The 17,123-nt window shown below is 38.0% G+C and overlaps 1 protein-coding gene across 5 annotated transcripts in view; it reads left to right on the forward strand.

Moving 5' to 3' along the window:
- Positions 1–17,123, forward strand: part of frmpd4 (FERM and PDZ domain containing 4) — an 821,848-nt gene that overhangs the window by 378,149 nt on the left and 426,576 nt on the right. The gene's annotated exons all lie outside the window — the stretch shown is intronic.

The following is a 17,123-nucleotide window of genomic DNA, read 5'->3' on the forward strand; positions in this document are numbered from 1 at the left end:
AAAGCACATGATTCTTATATATTTGACTCACAAACAAATGGTTACTCACGAGCAAGGTAGATGATTTGCGTTCATTTGTTTTGTGAACTGTATCTTCATACAAGAACAAGTTGCACAATCTTTATTCATTTATGATTCTCTGATGTTTCGTCTTATTTTTTCTATACATTTTAGTTGTGTTGTCAAGCTTCGTGTACTGAAAAAGGTTAATGTCTTATGAATAATCAGCATGTTTAGTATATAATTATTATGTACAATATTGTATAAATTATTAAGTTAATAGCTGAAGTACCCAGAGTTGCTTGGGTGTATTTGTAGAATGGGTTGCGGAAAGAAAGCAAAAGTTTATGTGTTTCTAAAATGGTGACCCTATTGCTACTGCTAGCTGTTATCCCATCCGTCATCCAAACTGTTTCACTAACAATATCTCTGCTCTCGTGAGTTGAGAATATGTTTCTTTTTGGAATAAAGAAGTGCGGTTACACCTTGCAGGGTTGTAACCATAAACATTAATACAGTATGTCTGAGTTGTCCTGTTAGTTAAAGATGGAATGTTCATAGTACTTAGATTATGAGTAAAAGCCAAACAAAGCAGGAGTTAAACAACAACCCTTTGATTCTCCTTGTGTTGCACTAAACTTCTGCTCTCGGTTAAGCCTCACTCTGTCGCCCCCCCTGCAAAAGCACAGGACCCTCCTTTTTGTATTATAGTAATGTTAAGGTCTGCTAGTCTGACGTCCGTCTGTTTAACTTGCTCTGAGCCAGCAGCTGGCACTGGTACAGAAACTGCAGTACACAGGAGAAAAGAAAACAAAAAAAAAACACTGGGACCACCAGGGGAAAAATTGTGGGTAAGTAGTCTAATCTGTCTGTATAGTTCTAGAGAACAACTTTGCAAACATTTGTTAAGATTGGTCAAAGGGTTGTGGAACCTGGCCAGGACACAAACAGGTGGACACCATAGGTACAAAACCCAACACATGTTTATTCATGTTTACAACAATAAAGTACACACAACCCCAAAACTCCCCCAAAGTCCAGGCCTCCTTTCCAGTGCCTTCATCTCAGGTCCACCTTCTCTCCTCTCCTCCAAGATCTCGTCTTCTCCACTCCCGACTCCAGCCATCAAACAGAGGGAGGCGGCCCCTTTTATACACACCCGGACGTGCTCCAGGTGCCTCCTGATTAGCTTCTGCCAGCACTCCCCAGTATGGTGGAAGTACCGGCTGCGCACCCGGAGGCACTCCGGGTGTCCCTGATCTTCTTCCCCCCAGCACTTCCGGGTGTGGTGGAAGTGCTAAGGGCCAGGGCTCCTCAGGCATTGGGGCGCCCCTTGGCAGTGACCACGGGTCCCTATAGGGCTGAGCTTCTAAGCTCTGTTCCCATGGTCCCCAAAGCCACCAGAGATGTCGCCCCCTTGTGGTCTGGAGGAGGCGTAAGCCACTCATCACAGGGTGTAGTAAAACATACCCACAGACAGAAGTTCTATTTTATTATATATTATATATATATATATATATATATATATATATATATTTGCAGTTCAAATCCTCTGTTACCCCACAACCTTCCCAACATCCCCACACCTCTCTCTGCCCGACCTGGATTTTGCAAACTCAAATTCTATTGATTAACCAATAAAAATAATTACAAAAATTGTAACATTTAAATAGGTAGTTCAAAAGAATCAAATCAGTAAAATGATTCAAATTGCCCATCACTAATCCCCAGATTATTTGAATAGGCAATTCTGAGCCACCCGTGTTTGCAAGTGTCCTCGCTGATGGACTGGCATCATATTCAGTTTTGAACCCATTGCTAGCTTTGACTTCCTAGTGACAAATTTTAAGCTGAACATTCTTTTCTTATAAAAACTGTTCTAATATCCTTATGAGCCTTGAACGGAGTAAGTGTTTCAATAAGTGAAAAGACAGGCTTAATGTGACAAACCTTTTTTCAGCTTTCGAAAAATTCCTACACAATCCCCCAAAAAAAGTCAGTGTGTGGGATTATAATGAATTATATTCATAGCTTTCAGCTGTGCATTAAAATAAATGAAAAACAAGTCACTGTTCACATTTTTCTTCTGTTTCCTCCAATTTTGTTTTTTATGACTTCATAATTCAATATTTGCAAAGAAATAACAGCAAAAAAAGAAGAAAATTTCAGTACAATTTTTATGATGCCTCTGCCAGACTTTCACCGATGTAACAATTTAATGGTATTTTGAATAGTCAAATAATAAAGCAATCACTTATAAAGCAGAGGGTGGACTGCAAGCTCCCACTGTGGCCCCCTGTGACCATCCAAAAAGAATGCTACTAATTTAAAGCATGTTTTTGACTTTTCTGGTTTGATGTTTAAATGCAGCCTGTTTCTATTTAGCTGTAAACTTATATTTGGTACACTGAATTGATATTAAAATGTAATCAGAACAACTGTGCCATAACAAATACAGCAGGACACTTTACAGTGTTGCAAGGGAAATGGCTCTGCTTACAGAGAATCTGAAGAGATCAGAATTATATCTTGTAATGAAATTGCATTTCTAATAAGTCTCAATTCTGCAACAATCTCTCTTAAATTACTTCACTTTGTTAACCCAAAATTGGACCTCGAAGAACTTCTCCACCCATAAGCCATTGCCTCCCACTGTAGTAAATTGTAATGAAGTGCTGTATTTATAGATTAACTTGCTGTGCTAATTAACTTGCCATGTCTTAAAAATTTTTAGAGTCATAAATTATCTTACTAATGCAAATCTCATTTGAAAACCAATTTCAAAGACTCACTGGTGTCCCATAAATATAAAAGAATTTGTTTAAAAAGGAAAGTGGGACAACAGATTGCAACATGTTTTAAGTTAATTATTGCTATGAATCCTCATAAGGATGTGACACTAACACCTTCATGGCACAGCATGTGACACTTGGATTTTGGTAATGAAACCCCAATCCATTTTTTATTGTGTTATTTGTTTCAGGGTCACAGGGAACTGGTGACTATTCTGATGGCACTCGGTGTCATTTGGTAATCTGCCCTGGATAGGTTGCCTGTCCAACTTAGGGCACACTTACATATATCCTCCTGTTCTTGCTCAAGAGACATTTTAAGTTTGCCATCAGTCAACATAACACATATATCTTGAGAGAGAGGTTAGGAAATTGAGATAAAAACCCATAGAGACATTGTGGAATCATGCAAGCTCCTTATAGACTGTGTCCACTCATCTGGGATTTGAACCTGGACTATGAGGTTAAATCTACTGGACCTCTCATCACAAATTATTGAAAATAAATATTTTTAAAAAATAAACATATTACATATGTGCATTATATCTGCTTTAAAATGTAAATTGTTAGATAATAGCTAGCATTTCACAAGCACCCTCACTGCTTTTGGCAAATGTTAACTTGATTCACCAAGTGTTAGCATTTGGCTAGACAGACCATGAGGACAGGTTGTGCTGTAAAGCAAAAGTGAATTCCATTTCTAAATAAGTTATGATCCTGAGTTTAATTCAGTTGGTTCAATAAAAGATGAATGCAATTTTAATCTTGACTAGTATTATGCCATATTATTAGGTAAGTTTTAGAAATGAAGCGATAGAGCTGCGGTTCGAAATGCATTTCCTGGTACATTGTTAGCAAAGGTGTCTCTCTGTTAATAAGGGTAAGTGGTTCACAATCCCACTAAATGCCATGCAAAATAAATAACATGCTTCGTTCTGTAATTTAATATTAAAATGTTTATAACAACCTGTAGCTTTGTCCTCTTAAGCAGTTGCTTTCCAATTTTCTATTACATGCTTAATGTTATAACTTACCTAGAAAAACATTGCTTCCTGTAGTATGTGAAATTCTTGTGTTTAGCTTTACGTGATGACAAAACATTTACTTAATGAAATTAAGAAAAATGTCCCCTTTACATTATTTAACCTTACTATGTGCATTTATCTTATGACTTTACATTATACTCTATTATGCACCCTGTAAAGATGTACCATGTGTAGGTCACTATGTAACCTCCTTAGTGTTATGTTTACTTCTGGAAAAATAAACCAAAAACTTTGAATTGTTATAATAGAAACTAATTGTCTAATAGAAACATGTAAATATTGTTAAGTCAATGTCAATACCATAGGAAAGTTATACCCAGTGTCCACTGTTGTACTGATGCAGATTTACTACACATCCTCCACATGATATGTTTTGATGCAGTTACCAACGCAGATCCCAGGGCTGCAGTCGGGTCAGTAGCAGCGTGTTTCTTTGAGCACTTTTCTTATGATATTTTTTTCTGTTGCTTGCACACTATATGTCAATATATATATATAGAATGTCAATGGAGATCTGCAAGATGGAAGCCGCCCTTTGTGTTATTGTAGGCTACCACAGCACAAGGCTTAGCAACTTCCCTGTTTCACCTGACACAAACATTACCAGTGGCTGCATTGTGAAGATTGCTAAGGGGGCTAACATAGTTCTTATTCTTCCACTTGATCACAGTTTGCCTTTTTTCCCCATGCACCTACTTGCTCTATGGTGACCCTTCACAAGACTAGGTTCACTAGGCATAACATGGCAGTTTGTTCATACGAGTGCTGTATGAATCAGTTTCACTGTCAATGTCAACATCTGATGGCCAATTGATATTGTCATCACTATCACTTCTCACTAGAATCCTTGAAGCTTACGAAAAAAGTTGTAATCCTGGGCCACCTTAAATTCTTTCGCACCTCTCCATTTGCGTCTTTTGTTTTGTAAATGTGTCGATCAGCACAAGCAACAAGTAGCCTGCTATCTCATCTACCACAAGACCTCAACCCCACCATCGCAGCTCAATTCAGGAAAAAGGTACTCCAAGATTTCTTTATCTACATACGAGGTCCTTGAGTTATTTGTGTGTTCCGTGTCTACAATGATCTGGGTAAGTGTAGGATGACAGGAAATGTGAGGCAAGAAATGTTGAACACATACCTAAAGCAGAAACTTTTTTCATGTTTTAGTATTAATGACAAAATTTTGACATGGAGTGTATAGTGTGTGAAGAGTGAAGTCCAAATATTAAATAAACACTTTCACACAAGGATCAAGTATAACAAAACAAGTGTGATTTTATTCAAGAATATAACCGAAGAAAAGAAATTGGGTTAAGGTACGATGCTGACATGACCGCTTGGGTGGTGCAGCACTAAGCACTGCTGACTCATAAGCAAGAGGTTGCGGGTTTGATTCCAGGCCCTTCTAACATTACCCATTTTGAGTAGTGAGCTGCTCTTATTGTTACTATTACAGAATAAAAGCATACATTTGATTTGAGTCTGTAACAGCCAGTGTAAATTTATGGTACTTGTAAAGGTTACATTTTTTTTTTTATTCAGTTTTATTCTCTCAGTCACATTCACGCTCTACCTGATTTGACACTGCTGTTTTCAAATAAAGATGTGCTATAACAGAGGTGAACTCAGATGAGGATGAGGGTTCTTCATCGGAGAAAGAGAGCAGACGCCCTTCCCACAAGAAACATCCACTCACACATAAGAACAACACAGCTGCACCAGGCGTAAAGGCGTAAGATGGCACCGTTTGTATGTAGCAACAGGTCGGGCGTCATCCTACCAGTCAATGTACCACACGCATGTCCTTTCAACAAAACAGCAGGGCCTACAGAGCTGTTTGTGATTATGTTTTTTGATGGTCTTTATATGAAAAACATTTATATGTTACTTATATAAACACCACATCGAATGTGTTTACCTATATTTATTTACTTATCTTCATACAGTGTAAAGTCAGTGTAAAGTAGACTGCAGAGCTTCATGTGTTTGATCGACAACTTTGCCAACTAATGGTTCAGTTTCCATGTGTTGTCAATCTGGCTATACAGCTTTTTGTTTCCACACCATTGTGTGTTTTGGTAGAAGGCTCCACCCCACTCATGAATATTGATGAGTTACAGTATCATGGCAAAACACATTGAGGTAGTCATCATTTTTTGCAACATGTTTTTTATTATCCAGTAGTTCGCAGCAGAATAGTTTTCAACCATTATTCAGGCTTTTTTGCTGTACATCTGATCATAACAGCCTAACCTGAGAAACACTCAGGCTTAACCATTTTTACATAGAATTCAGATCTATCTATCTATCTATCTATCTATCTATCTATCTATCTATCTATCTATCTATCTATCTATCTATCTATCTATCTATCTATCTATCTATCTATCTATCTATCTATCAAAAAGACAATAAACTTTAATGGAAACATTTGCGCTTTTCTTCGATATCTTTGAAAGTAAATTCTTGACGTTTTTCTTGCTGAGTTATGTTGTGCCTATCTTAGGTCATCAGTGACGATAGCTAAAAGTGACATTGCTGACTCTCAGCATCACCTTCCATTAAGATATGAGCGTATCCTGCATACTAGATCTTGTAGACTATAATCACCTCTTGGCACCACTGTGAGCCATTCTCTTTAAGCTGGCTGATCAGTGTTGTGAAGTTCATGTAATGTTCAGGCATTAGATGCTGACCTCAAGGCACTGAATTTAAAAGGCAGTAGCACTAACCATTCATACTTATTTACTTAAATGAAAGTAACTGATTCCGTATTGTTGGAAAGTTTTTTTTGTCTGTTGTTTCTTTTATTGATTGATAAATGAAAAATTATGTTTATAGTAAGTAGTGCCAATCCCTTTTTTGAATTCCCAGCTATTGTGGTGCTTTTAAAATAGAACATAACATTTTATGACTACACAAAATGAAATTAAAGGTTTCCTGTTGGAACCTGGCTGAGTTCCTAGCAAAGCATATTTCATGATGTTCGTTTTTTGTATAATTTAATTGACATTTAATTTAATTCATACCAAACAGTTTGCAGTCAGAGTAGGTGGTTGCTTCAATATGATTATGGATCTTTTCGCATGGGTAATAATAGCCAGCGTGACCCAGGAATGATATCCAGAGGCTTTGCTACCTGACACTTTTTGGGCTAGCACTCTCACCATCTGCCATAATTATTCAGTCTGATTCCCAAAATTAACATCACTTTTGAAAGCCAGGTAGTTTCTGCCTTGGACAGAAATTTAATAGTGCAGAAAATTCAATTTATGCATTGTAAAAATAGCTACAGGTTTTGAGTGTACCCTGACAGATGAAAGCATGAAGGTTGAAATCATTTGGAAAATTTCTTAAAACTTTAAAATGAAAGTTTTATGGAGAGGGTTTATGATGTGATGGCTTAACTGTTAATAATGACTTTTTGAAAAGGGCATGTTTTATCCTTTATCAGTCTTAAACATTAAGGGTCAGAGATTGCATTGTGTGAACATAAATTTTTATGTGAAATTATGAGCTGAGTAGAGAGTTAAACTGTTAGAGAGACATCTTTTCTTTTGGCATTTGCATTACATTTCATTTCTTTGGATATGTATACAGTGGATTCAGAAAGTATTCCACACCCTTCACTTTCTGCACACTTTATCATGTTGTACATTTCATTTTTAAATGGATACATAAAGACAAAGTGCAAAAATGTTTTAAGAAATGTTTACAAATTTATTAAAAATCAAAAACTGATATCTCTTATACATGTAAGTATTCAGATTCTTAATTCATTACTTTAGAGAAGCCATTTTGGCATCAATTACAACATCAAATCCTCTTGGGTATGGCTCTACAAGTTTTGCATACCTGGTTTTGGACAGTTTATCCCATTCTTGCCAGCAGATAATTTCAGGCTCTGTTAAATTGGATCAGAAGTGTCAGCAAACTGCCCTCTTCAGGTCTCTTCAGAAATGTTCTATGAAGTTTAAGTCTGGGCTTTGGCTGGGCTAGTCAAAAACAGAGACTTGTCCCCAAGCCACTCCATCATTGTCTTGGCTGTATGCTTCTGGTTATTGTTGTACTGAGGTTGAATGTATCATCAGAAGGTAGGCAGTCAGTTTATTTTCACCATTTGTAAATGGATTTAAATTAATGTTAACAAAAAATGATGACCCTCTTTACATTACAAAGACTAGATTTCTAAAATGTTTTTTTAAATCAATGTATCTTTGGGTATTAAAAAAGTGATATTTAAATATAAAGAATCATTATTGTATTCAATAGTAACAAAAATAACATTAGGCCCACTCAGGACAAATATAGGCCCATCCTATTTTAAAATCCTGGAGCTGCTACTGATCCTAACAACTTGGACGTTGGTTTGCAGTGATAACTACAAATTGTCCCATTGTGAATGTGTGTAGGGTGTGCCTTGTGCTGGACTGTTTTGGTCTCAAAGAGGCAGATAAGTTTTGAGGTGCGTTGGTGCAGAAAGTGGATAAATGGATGAATATTTTTATCAGTATTGCAATGATAATCAATTTTCTTTCTTGAGTTGCATGACCTCCAGTCAAGGTTGCTTTCAACATTTTACTTCTCTAAGGGTTAGTTTCAGTTTTTTGGAGATGTGTTCATTTAATCTGTTGGCTATACATTCTTAAGTAATTAGAGCAGGGTTCCCCAACCCCCGGTCCACGGCCCACTAGAGAGAACTGCCAGCAACGGAGACTTACTCAGTGAAGGGCTACAGCAAAATGGCTGCCCCCTTTACTGAGGACACTTTTCAGAATGCTAGGCGGGCGGGGCTTTGCAGCAGCACAGAGAGAGGAGAGAGACCGAGGTGAGAGAGTATTACAACAAAGTATTTTTATAGTCCCGACAGTTTCCCCATATGACACGAGTCTATAGAAATCTTGTTACTATGAAGTACATTCAGCCGATACTTTCATTACAATGAAGTGACCTTGAAATGCTTGAATGAATCATCCACAGAGCAGTTAGTTCTGTGGTCGCAGCTCAGTTGTGCACATTTGCACAACAATCCCCAAACAGAAACATTGTAAAAAAAATTATTTCTTTGAACTTTCCTCATACTGTTTTTTGCTGTTTTTGTTTTCGGTGGTTTTCAGTGATACCTTTTGCTTATTGTTCGTCAACATTTGAAAAACATTCATTGGAATTTAACTCACGGCCACCCTCCTATGGAAACGGCAGACACGAAAAAACGATAACAGTGAATTTCTGTGAATAACTGAAAATTTCCCCTTGGGATTAATAAAGTATCTATCTATCTATCTATCTATCTATCTATCTATCTATCTATCTATCTATCTATCTATCTATCTATCTATCTATCTATCTATCTATCTATCTATCTATCTATCTATCTATCTATCTATCTATGCAAATCAAATGTTTTTGTTATATGCAAAAAAGAAGAAAAATCTTGGGTTGCAAACGTATGCAAACTGCTGCATTTGAAGATGTTGAAAAAGCCGTTTTTATGTGGTTCAGTGATGCTCGTTCAAGAAACATTCCTATTAATGCAGCACTCATTCATGAAAATGTGAGGTTTCTAAACTCTCTTGGGACCTCCGTCAATGGGACAACGCGGCGAAGAGCGTCCCGAAGTGCAATCACCGTATCTGTGGAAGACTGTTTATCTGTTGCCGGGGCAACAGCAGGCTCACAGCTCTGCTGCGTCTCTCCACCAAAGCAAACAGAAAAGATCTCGATGGGTGATGCAAGGAATATTGTAAATGCAGGGAACAGGATTACTTGGCCACTAACTTGGTCACAACCCTGCCTGACTGCTGTGTCTGTTTATAGGAGAGTGGCAGATCCCGCTACAATAAATAAGTGTGTTGTTCCTGTTTCAAGCTGAATAAAGCTGGTTTTGCTAAAGTACTGAGACTCAGCCTCGTGTTTTGGGGTGTAAGACAGGGACTTATAGCGTGACCACGATCTTTTAGGATTCACTTCTGTGGCACTTCACTGCAGCGCTGTGAGCCTGCTGTTGCCCTGCCCCACCAACGGACAAACAATCTTACACAGACGCGGCAATCACGCTTTGGGACACACTTCAGCGTGACGTTCCCGTTGGGTGGGGTGGGGGTGGGATCACGAAAGAGTTCAGAAACCTCACAATAAGAACAGGCATAAAGGCACTATTGGGCACCCCACCTTTACCCACTCTGCAGACTCAGTATCCAGCCAGGCTGGAAGAGTGCTGGAGGAGCCTTAGGAGGAAAATATGAGGCAGCGGTGGAGCAGCAGCAGATGGGGCAGAGGCCGAATGATACCCATTGTTCAAGTTGGCAGATAAAGTAGCTGCATTCAAAGCCACACTTGATTTATGGGGCCGACAAGTGAACAATGAGATTTTTGATATGTTTCAAACGTTAGCAGAGGTTAGCAGAGGTTGTGAAAGATACCAAGCCAGGGCATTCTTTCTCCCAGCTGGTGGATGATCTCAGCTTTCAAGAGTATGAGCATTATTCCCAACCACAAAAGACCCCCAAAATGGGATGGAAAGGATCCGTGACCCATTTGTGAATAAGCCAGGTGAATCAACTTTGTCTGTGCTTGAAGAGGATCAATTGCCATGAGGTTGCAAATGATGGTGGCCTTATAAGTATGTTTGAGACAACTTCAAATCTCCATACATTTTGGATTAAAGTCAAGGTGGAATATCCTGAGGTTGCAAAAAAAACGCACTGAAAAGTCTGCTTCCATTTCCAACATCCTATCATCCCAGCGTTTTCTGCAGTGACAGCAACCAAAACGAGATTACAGAGTAGACTGAACATAAGCAACACACTTCACGTGTCACTGTCTTCCATCATTCCCAGATGGTATCATCTGGTTGCAGGAAAACAAGCTCAGGGCTCCCACTGATTCTGCATTATGGTAAGTTGTATAATTTCTATTATGATATTATAACTTAATAATAATAGAAATGTAATGTAAATTCTGTATAAAACTGCCCTACGAACCCGCCCCAAATCCTCCACCCCTCACCGGTCCCTGGAAAAATTTGCTTCTAGTAAAGTGGTCCTTGGTGTCAAAAAGGTTGGGGACCACTGAATTCGAGATTAAAAACAATACACGGGTCAGCCAGGTGATAGGATGTTGTTCCTTCTGAGTATTTATTATTCCCTGTAAGTATAATGTGATGTGACAGACAATATGGTTTTGAAAACAGAGGGAATGATTTAAATATATTTGTGAACATTGAAATATAGGTATTTAGATACCATAAGCAAATGGATATAATTAGATGGGAATACACAATATATACTGAAATTGTCTCCTCGGCCATGCTGGTGCCAAGTCCACAGTCCAGTGCCGAAGGAATAGGCTCTGGCTTCTGACAACCCTGAAACTGGATTAAGTGGGTTTAAATATGGATTAAGACAAATGTTGAGGAAAACTCTGAATTATTAATTAGATGTGCATGTCACGGGGCACCATCATGTTATGCCTTTTAAAGCAGAAACATGTGCAATTTTTAAACTTTCTTGTGAATTTGTTGAATTATATAATACCTTTCAAATAAGCTATAGACAACAAAGTGCATGTTGCATACTTAATTATCAAGTGGTGTTTTAGAGACTGTGTTTAGCTGCTCAAATAATAGTTATCATGGTCATTAATGTGTAAAGGCACATTCACGACTAATCAGAGCTACAGGTGAGGGGGCTGTTGTCTTTTACACAATAAAAGGGAGACATGCAGAGGAGAAGCAGGTGTGGAGTGAAAAGTCAACTTCCTGGAAAGAAGTTTAAAAAATTCTCCCACAATACTTGTAAAAAAAAAAGCTGGATCTCGGTCAAAAGAAATAAATTAATATATTAACTTGATACTTGAACATGGATGGTTTCTCACCTAAGGACTGGTTACTGTGTCACTGAGTCAGCAAGCTATGACCCAAAGGGAGGAATGTACCAAGCTGCTCACGTAAGATTACATAGTCTTCTAAAGGCAGTACATACATGTGCATAATTTAACACATCTTATCCAAAAGAACTATTGTAAAGCTATAGCACATCTGTAATTGTCACAGTCACACTTACACCATAAAATTCCAAATGAATTCTGATGCCATGGATTTATATAGTGCAGATGTATATAGTAAAGACAAGAATGAGGAAAAGATGGTGACCCCATTTATCAGCCTTGGGTTGGAATAGAAGCAGCAAGCAGAAGAATGCACAGTTAGTGTTTTGCTTTGGTAGAGTAATATATTACCCTACTTTCCCCTTTTGTATTATTAATATGTAGCCTTTGTCAGAATGTCTCAAATCTCACATACTTACCACTGTTTATAAGGTACATATAACTTCTCCCCACCTTGACTTCTACTTGTATAACCACAGGCAATTAGATGGAGTAAAAGAGAAGCAGGAGTAAAGTTACACTTTAAATAATTTATTATTGATAATATTCATAAATAATAACAATATGCAAAGTACATTTGAATATTGGCAACCATACATTCTGATAAATACTGATATGTAGTTTCAGGCAGCACACATACTTGTTAGTTACTTAAAATGTCTCTAGTTAAGTTGTCATTTTTTGTCACCTTTCTTCAGAACAGGCCGCATGCCTGTCTCAATATGGCTGTGCTCTTAATTGTATTGTCCCTTTCAGTTCATGGTGCGAGATGCTTCTTCATTGAAGTTTGTAAGAAAGACAGAGGGGGGTAAAGCAAGTAAATTTATAGATTTTCTGTCCAACCTCTACAGCCAATAGAGGGTCCTGGTACTTAAAGGCTTCTGATACAAGCCAATTCCAAACAGCCATACTTCAGACCAATGGGGCAGGGAATACCTGGACACCTGACCCCAAAACTATTTGTTGAGCTGAAGTTTGCCAGCTTGTAGTCTGGCTTTCCTGTGGGGGTTGATTGAGAGACTCCAGCAGAGAAACATTTGCCAAACCTGTTTTAGGCACTTCCCCCAACTCTGTCGTAAAATTACAAAGCACTGGTTCTTAAAAGGGGAGAAGGGGTTCTTAACCATCTAACCATTGCTGTTCTTATCAATGATAGACATTAGTGTTACAAGTTACCAATAAAGACATACAAAATATTTATCAACTTATATGCAAAATTTCACACCACAACAGTTAGTTAGCAGCTATTGAGAGGTCTGCTCTTATTCTGCCAGCCCTAAAGATAATGGCTACTTCCTGAAGGAGAGGTGAAGGTGAAGGGGCATTGTTCCTCTCTTGGTGCATCTTCCAACCTGGGGATAAAAAGGTTAACTCCTTCCTCATAAGGAACAGACCTCGCCTGCACATTTGACAATACAGTACATACCTATACATATCTACATATATATAAAATGCTAATATTTGTCTATCTGTCAGATGATTAGCTGCAAACTACTGGGGCTACAAATTTTATCTTGGTCTTAGTCCAAAGCTTATGACCTTATCTGTTCTGGAAATTTAAAAAAAAAATTAGGTAATAGGAATCACAGCGAAGTGAGCTCTGGTTGTGTGTTTAATATGGCAAAGTAATCAAGAAATTGAAATGGGAGAGCATCAAGTAAATCACAGAAATAGATTACTTGAAGAAGAACACTGTAATAGGAAGTAAGAAAAAGAAGAGCATCATCATCTGCTGAACATCAAGCTATTAAGCCAATAACTGACAAAGAATAACATAATAGGAAGGAGGAAAGAAAAAAAAAGAAGAGAAGCAACATCTGCTGAGAGTCATGCGCCTCATAGAAGGTGATTAATTGCCGAAGACCAGATGCTGAAACACACAGAAAAGCAAGAATTAATTCTGAATGGATTCAGATATATTTTGGAAATTCAAAATATTTTAGGTGGCCACTTCAGTGGTGGGGAGAAAAGTATATTTTAATAAAAGGATAGTCTTTGCAAGCCCATCTTTTGATACTCCCTACGACATGGGACATGCATGTTCAGAATTCAAAATGAAGTGTAAGTACTTTATTTAGTGATCATCAAATGTGACAAAGAACAGCGTAATACAACAAAAGACAAAGAAGAGCAGTGACAATACAGAAGGTGATTATGTGATGAAGACCAAGAAACAATAAGCAGACAAGATGCTGAAGTACATCAAAAAGAAAAACATAGTCCTGAATGTAGCCTGATTTGTTCTGGAAATTTCTGGGTATAAAATATTAAGGCAACCTTGTGGCCACTTTACTTTTGGGTAGAAAAGTTCAGAGAAAACCAAAAAAGACACTTGAAAAGTATGCAAAGTTCACATAGACCATGCTTAATATTTACAGACTTAAAAGGTTGTATGTATACAGTATAGTTAAATTCTTACATGCATATGCTAATCAGCTTTCTCTGTCACTATGATTAATGAGTGTAATGACTTTACCTTGAATCTGCAGTCTTATTTTTTTGAATAATTTCCAAACACAGTTTACAATACTCTCATGCAGAGCTAAAAAGTGCAAGACAGCAGCACTAACCACATTGCCACCCTGCAGAGGTCTAGATGGAAGTGCAATATGTTGGAATATGTGACACAATAAATTCTAAATTCTGTAGTGGGTGTTGACTCTTTTTTACCTTTGTGCTACACTCATGATGTGTCCATTCTGTCTGAGGCGTAGTACCAGATGATTATTACAATGACATAAAGTACAGTAAACTCCATTGACAGCTCAAACACAGTGCATACTCCCCTGCCTTTTCCAATGTTGAACTTGTAGTGGAAAAACGTTCCTCTGTCTTCAAAGACGTCATTCACAGAGACCAGATGAAAATGCTGAATGATTGTTTATTTGTACACAGGTATGCACAAATGTCCATGGAGTGAGCAATCAAGAAAACAATTCAACTGCCGTTATGCTTTTCTGTTACATGACCTCATCTAATACATATCATATCATCTGACACTTAACATGCATAATATGCAGAGCTTCACCCAATCAATGAGTGCCACAAGTGTAATCTGACTTCTTTTGTCTCTCCCATTGAATATTGCCTTGTAAATGGGGTGATCTGCAGACTCTTCTATTGATCTTAGCGCCACTTCATATGAGGGGTGTTTGGGCTTTCCCATTAGTTTATTCCTGCTTTTTATAGGGGTGTTTGTAACTCATCTACTTCATTTTAACCTTAACGACTATGTTGGTGGCTCCTGTAAGACGAGGCAACAGCCTCACATGCCTAGGCTTAAAGCAACATTAGGTTAACCCTGCAGTTACATGCAGTTCATATCCTTATGTTTAATAATTCATTGTTATAACTTCATATAATTATATAAGCTGGTCATTTGAAATACACACAAATGGCTACAGTCTCATCAGAGAGATCAGGGAGATGAAATGGCCTGGACCAAATACTTTGCATTTGATAACTTTTCTGGAAGCTCTCACTTGAGATTTATTGAATATAAAAGTCTGTTTTTATCTCTTTTTCTTTTTTTCCAAAAATAAAAAAGAGAAAAAGAAAACAGGTGTTGAATAAGTAAAGAAATGGCACGATTTGTCTGCATTTTTAATCAAAGCAGAGCAAACATCTGCTACCTTTGTTTCTTTTTTCTTTTGTTGTCTAACTCATCAAATCAGCCATGCATGTTTGTTACAAGTAACAGTCTGAACTAAGAGGTGAGTGGTGGAGCTACGTAATTAAGCACATTTCTAAGTCATCATGCATCCACTGCATAGTTCAAGTTGGCAGGAACTGGAGCCTATTCCGGCAGCATCACACACAGGTCATAGTCCATCACTGGACAATGCCTATAAGCGGTTATTTCAAATATTTAATTAAAGTACAGCACTACAATGTATATTTATGATGTATACCATGATATTTAAGGCTTCTGCAATTTTTTCACAAATTTAGATCTTCATTTCAGTGTTATGTGAAACGAGTAATATCGATTAGAACAGTGGCACTATTGATGTCTAACAGCACTGGGCCTCATTCTGTGTCAAGATGATTTACATGCCACGCTCTTAATAACATTAATGGGAAGGCATGTTATGAGGTGTGTGTTTAAGTAGGGTTGAGGCTTATTTTGTGACAGCTGAGTCCTTCATATTTTTGAAGTGATGGTACTTGCTTATGCACTTGGGCTACTATCTGTTTTTAACTCTTGCTTTGGTCAGATCTCTTATTTTCTCTTGTTATTGCAACTGCCCTACTAAATTTTCCACTATTAGCCATGTTGGTGTTCATTCTAGCAGCATTTCTAGATAAACTTCTGCTGATTAATACATTGGCTGAAAGGCCTCAGTGTTAGTGTATCAGAGAGGGGTTGTGTAGTACTGTCCATCAGTTTTGTCTTCATTGTCTCCTTCCCTACTACCTCCAGCAGGTCGAGAGTGCATCCCATAACTGAACCTTATTCAGTTCCTCTTTTTAATTAACTTGTTGATTTGGTGGGCCTATCTTGAAATGATGTTACTGGCCCAGAAAAGCACAGCGAAAAAAATTACTTTGGACATCACAGAGGGTGTCACTACCCACATTAAATTAATCAAGAGTCTGCTATATTCTTTCTTCTGTAGCTCCTCTGTGTTACAAGATCAGTCCAGTCTGGCATTGATGTGGACCCCCAAATACTTGTAACTGTGGATCACCTCCACATCCACTCCCTGAATAGTGACCGAACATAGAGGGTCTTTGGTTCAGTGAAAGTCAATAACCAGTTCCTTGGTTTTGCTGATATTGGGTTACAGACAATTCTTTCAGCACCAAGAAGCAAAGTTCTCCATCTGACTCCCATACTTTGTCTCATTCACCTTTTCAATACATTGCATAAGCGTAGAATCATCATCACCAATTCTGCAAGTGACGTGACCTGCTGTTATATTTATATAGTTGGAAGTGTACAGCGTGAAGAGAAAAGAAGACAGGACTGTTCCTTTGTGGTGCTCCAGTGTTTCTCACATCTGTATCAGAGACACTGTCCTTGAGCCTCATAAACTGAATTCAAATTGTCTCAGGGTTAATACAATTGTGAGGGCCCGTCAATGGTCCACGCTGAACACCTTTATTTGGCCATTAGCTGATAGACCCTGGGGCCCATATTGCTAGTCTCACAAGGATGAGAATACACATCTGGAGACAACTCCTAAAAATGTGTGTGGTAGCAGATAGTGGCAAAATCCACTGCTGAAAAGTGTACACTCACAGGGTTGCTTTCTTAAAACCTGCCCAACATTCCGTCAATTCTGTCCACTTGAATGTTCAGGGTACAAATGAAAACACAAGTGAAGCAATTTTTAACTTAATAGTTTAAGGCACAATTAAAACTGACATTTCAAAATGTACTACATGTCTT

Source organism: Erpetoichthys calabaricus, chromosome 4 (genome assembly GCF_900747795.2).
Source record: "Erpetoichthys calabaricus chromosome 4, fErpCal1.3, whole genome shotgun sequence".
NCBI lineage: Eukaryota > Metazoa > Chordata > Cladistia > Polypteriformes > Polypteridae > Erpetoichthys > Erpetoichthys calabaricus.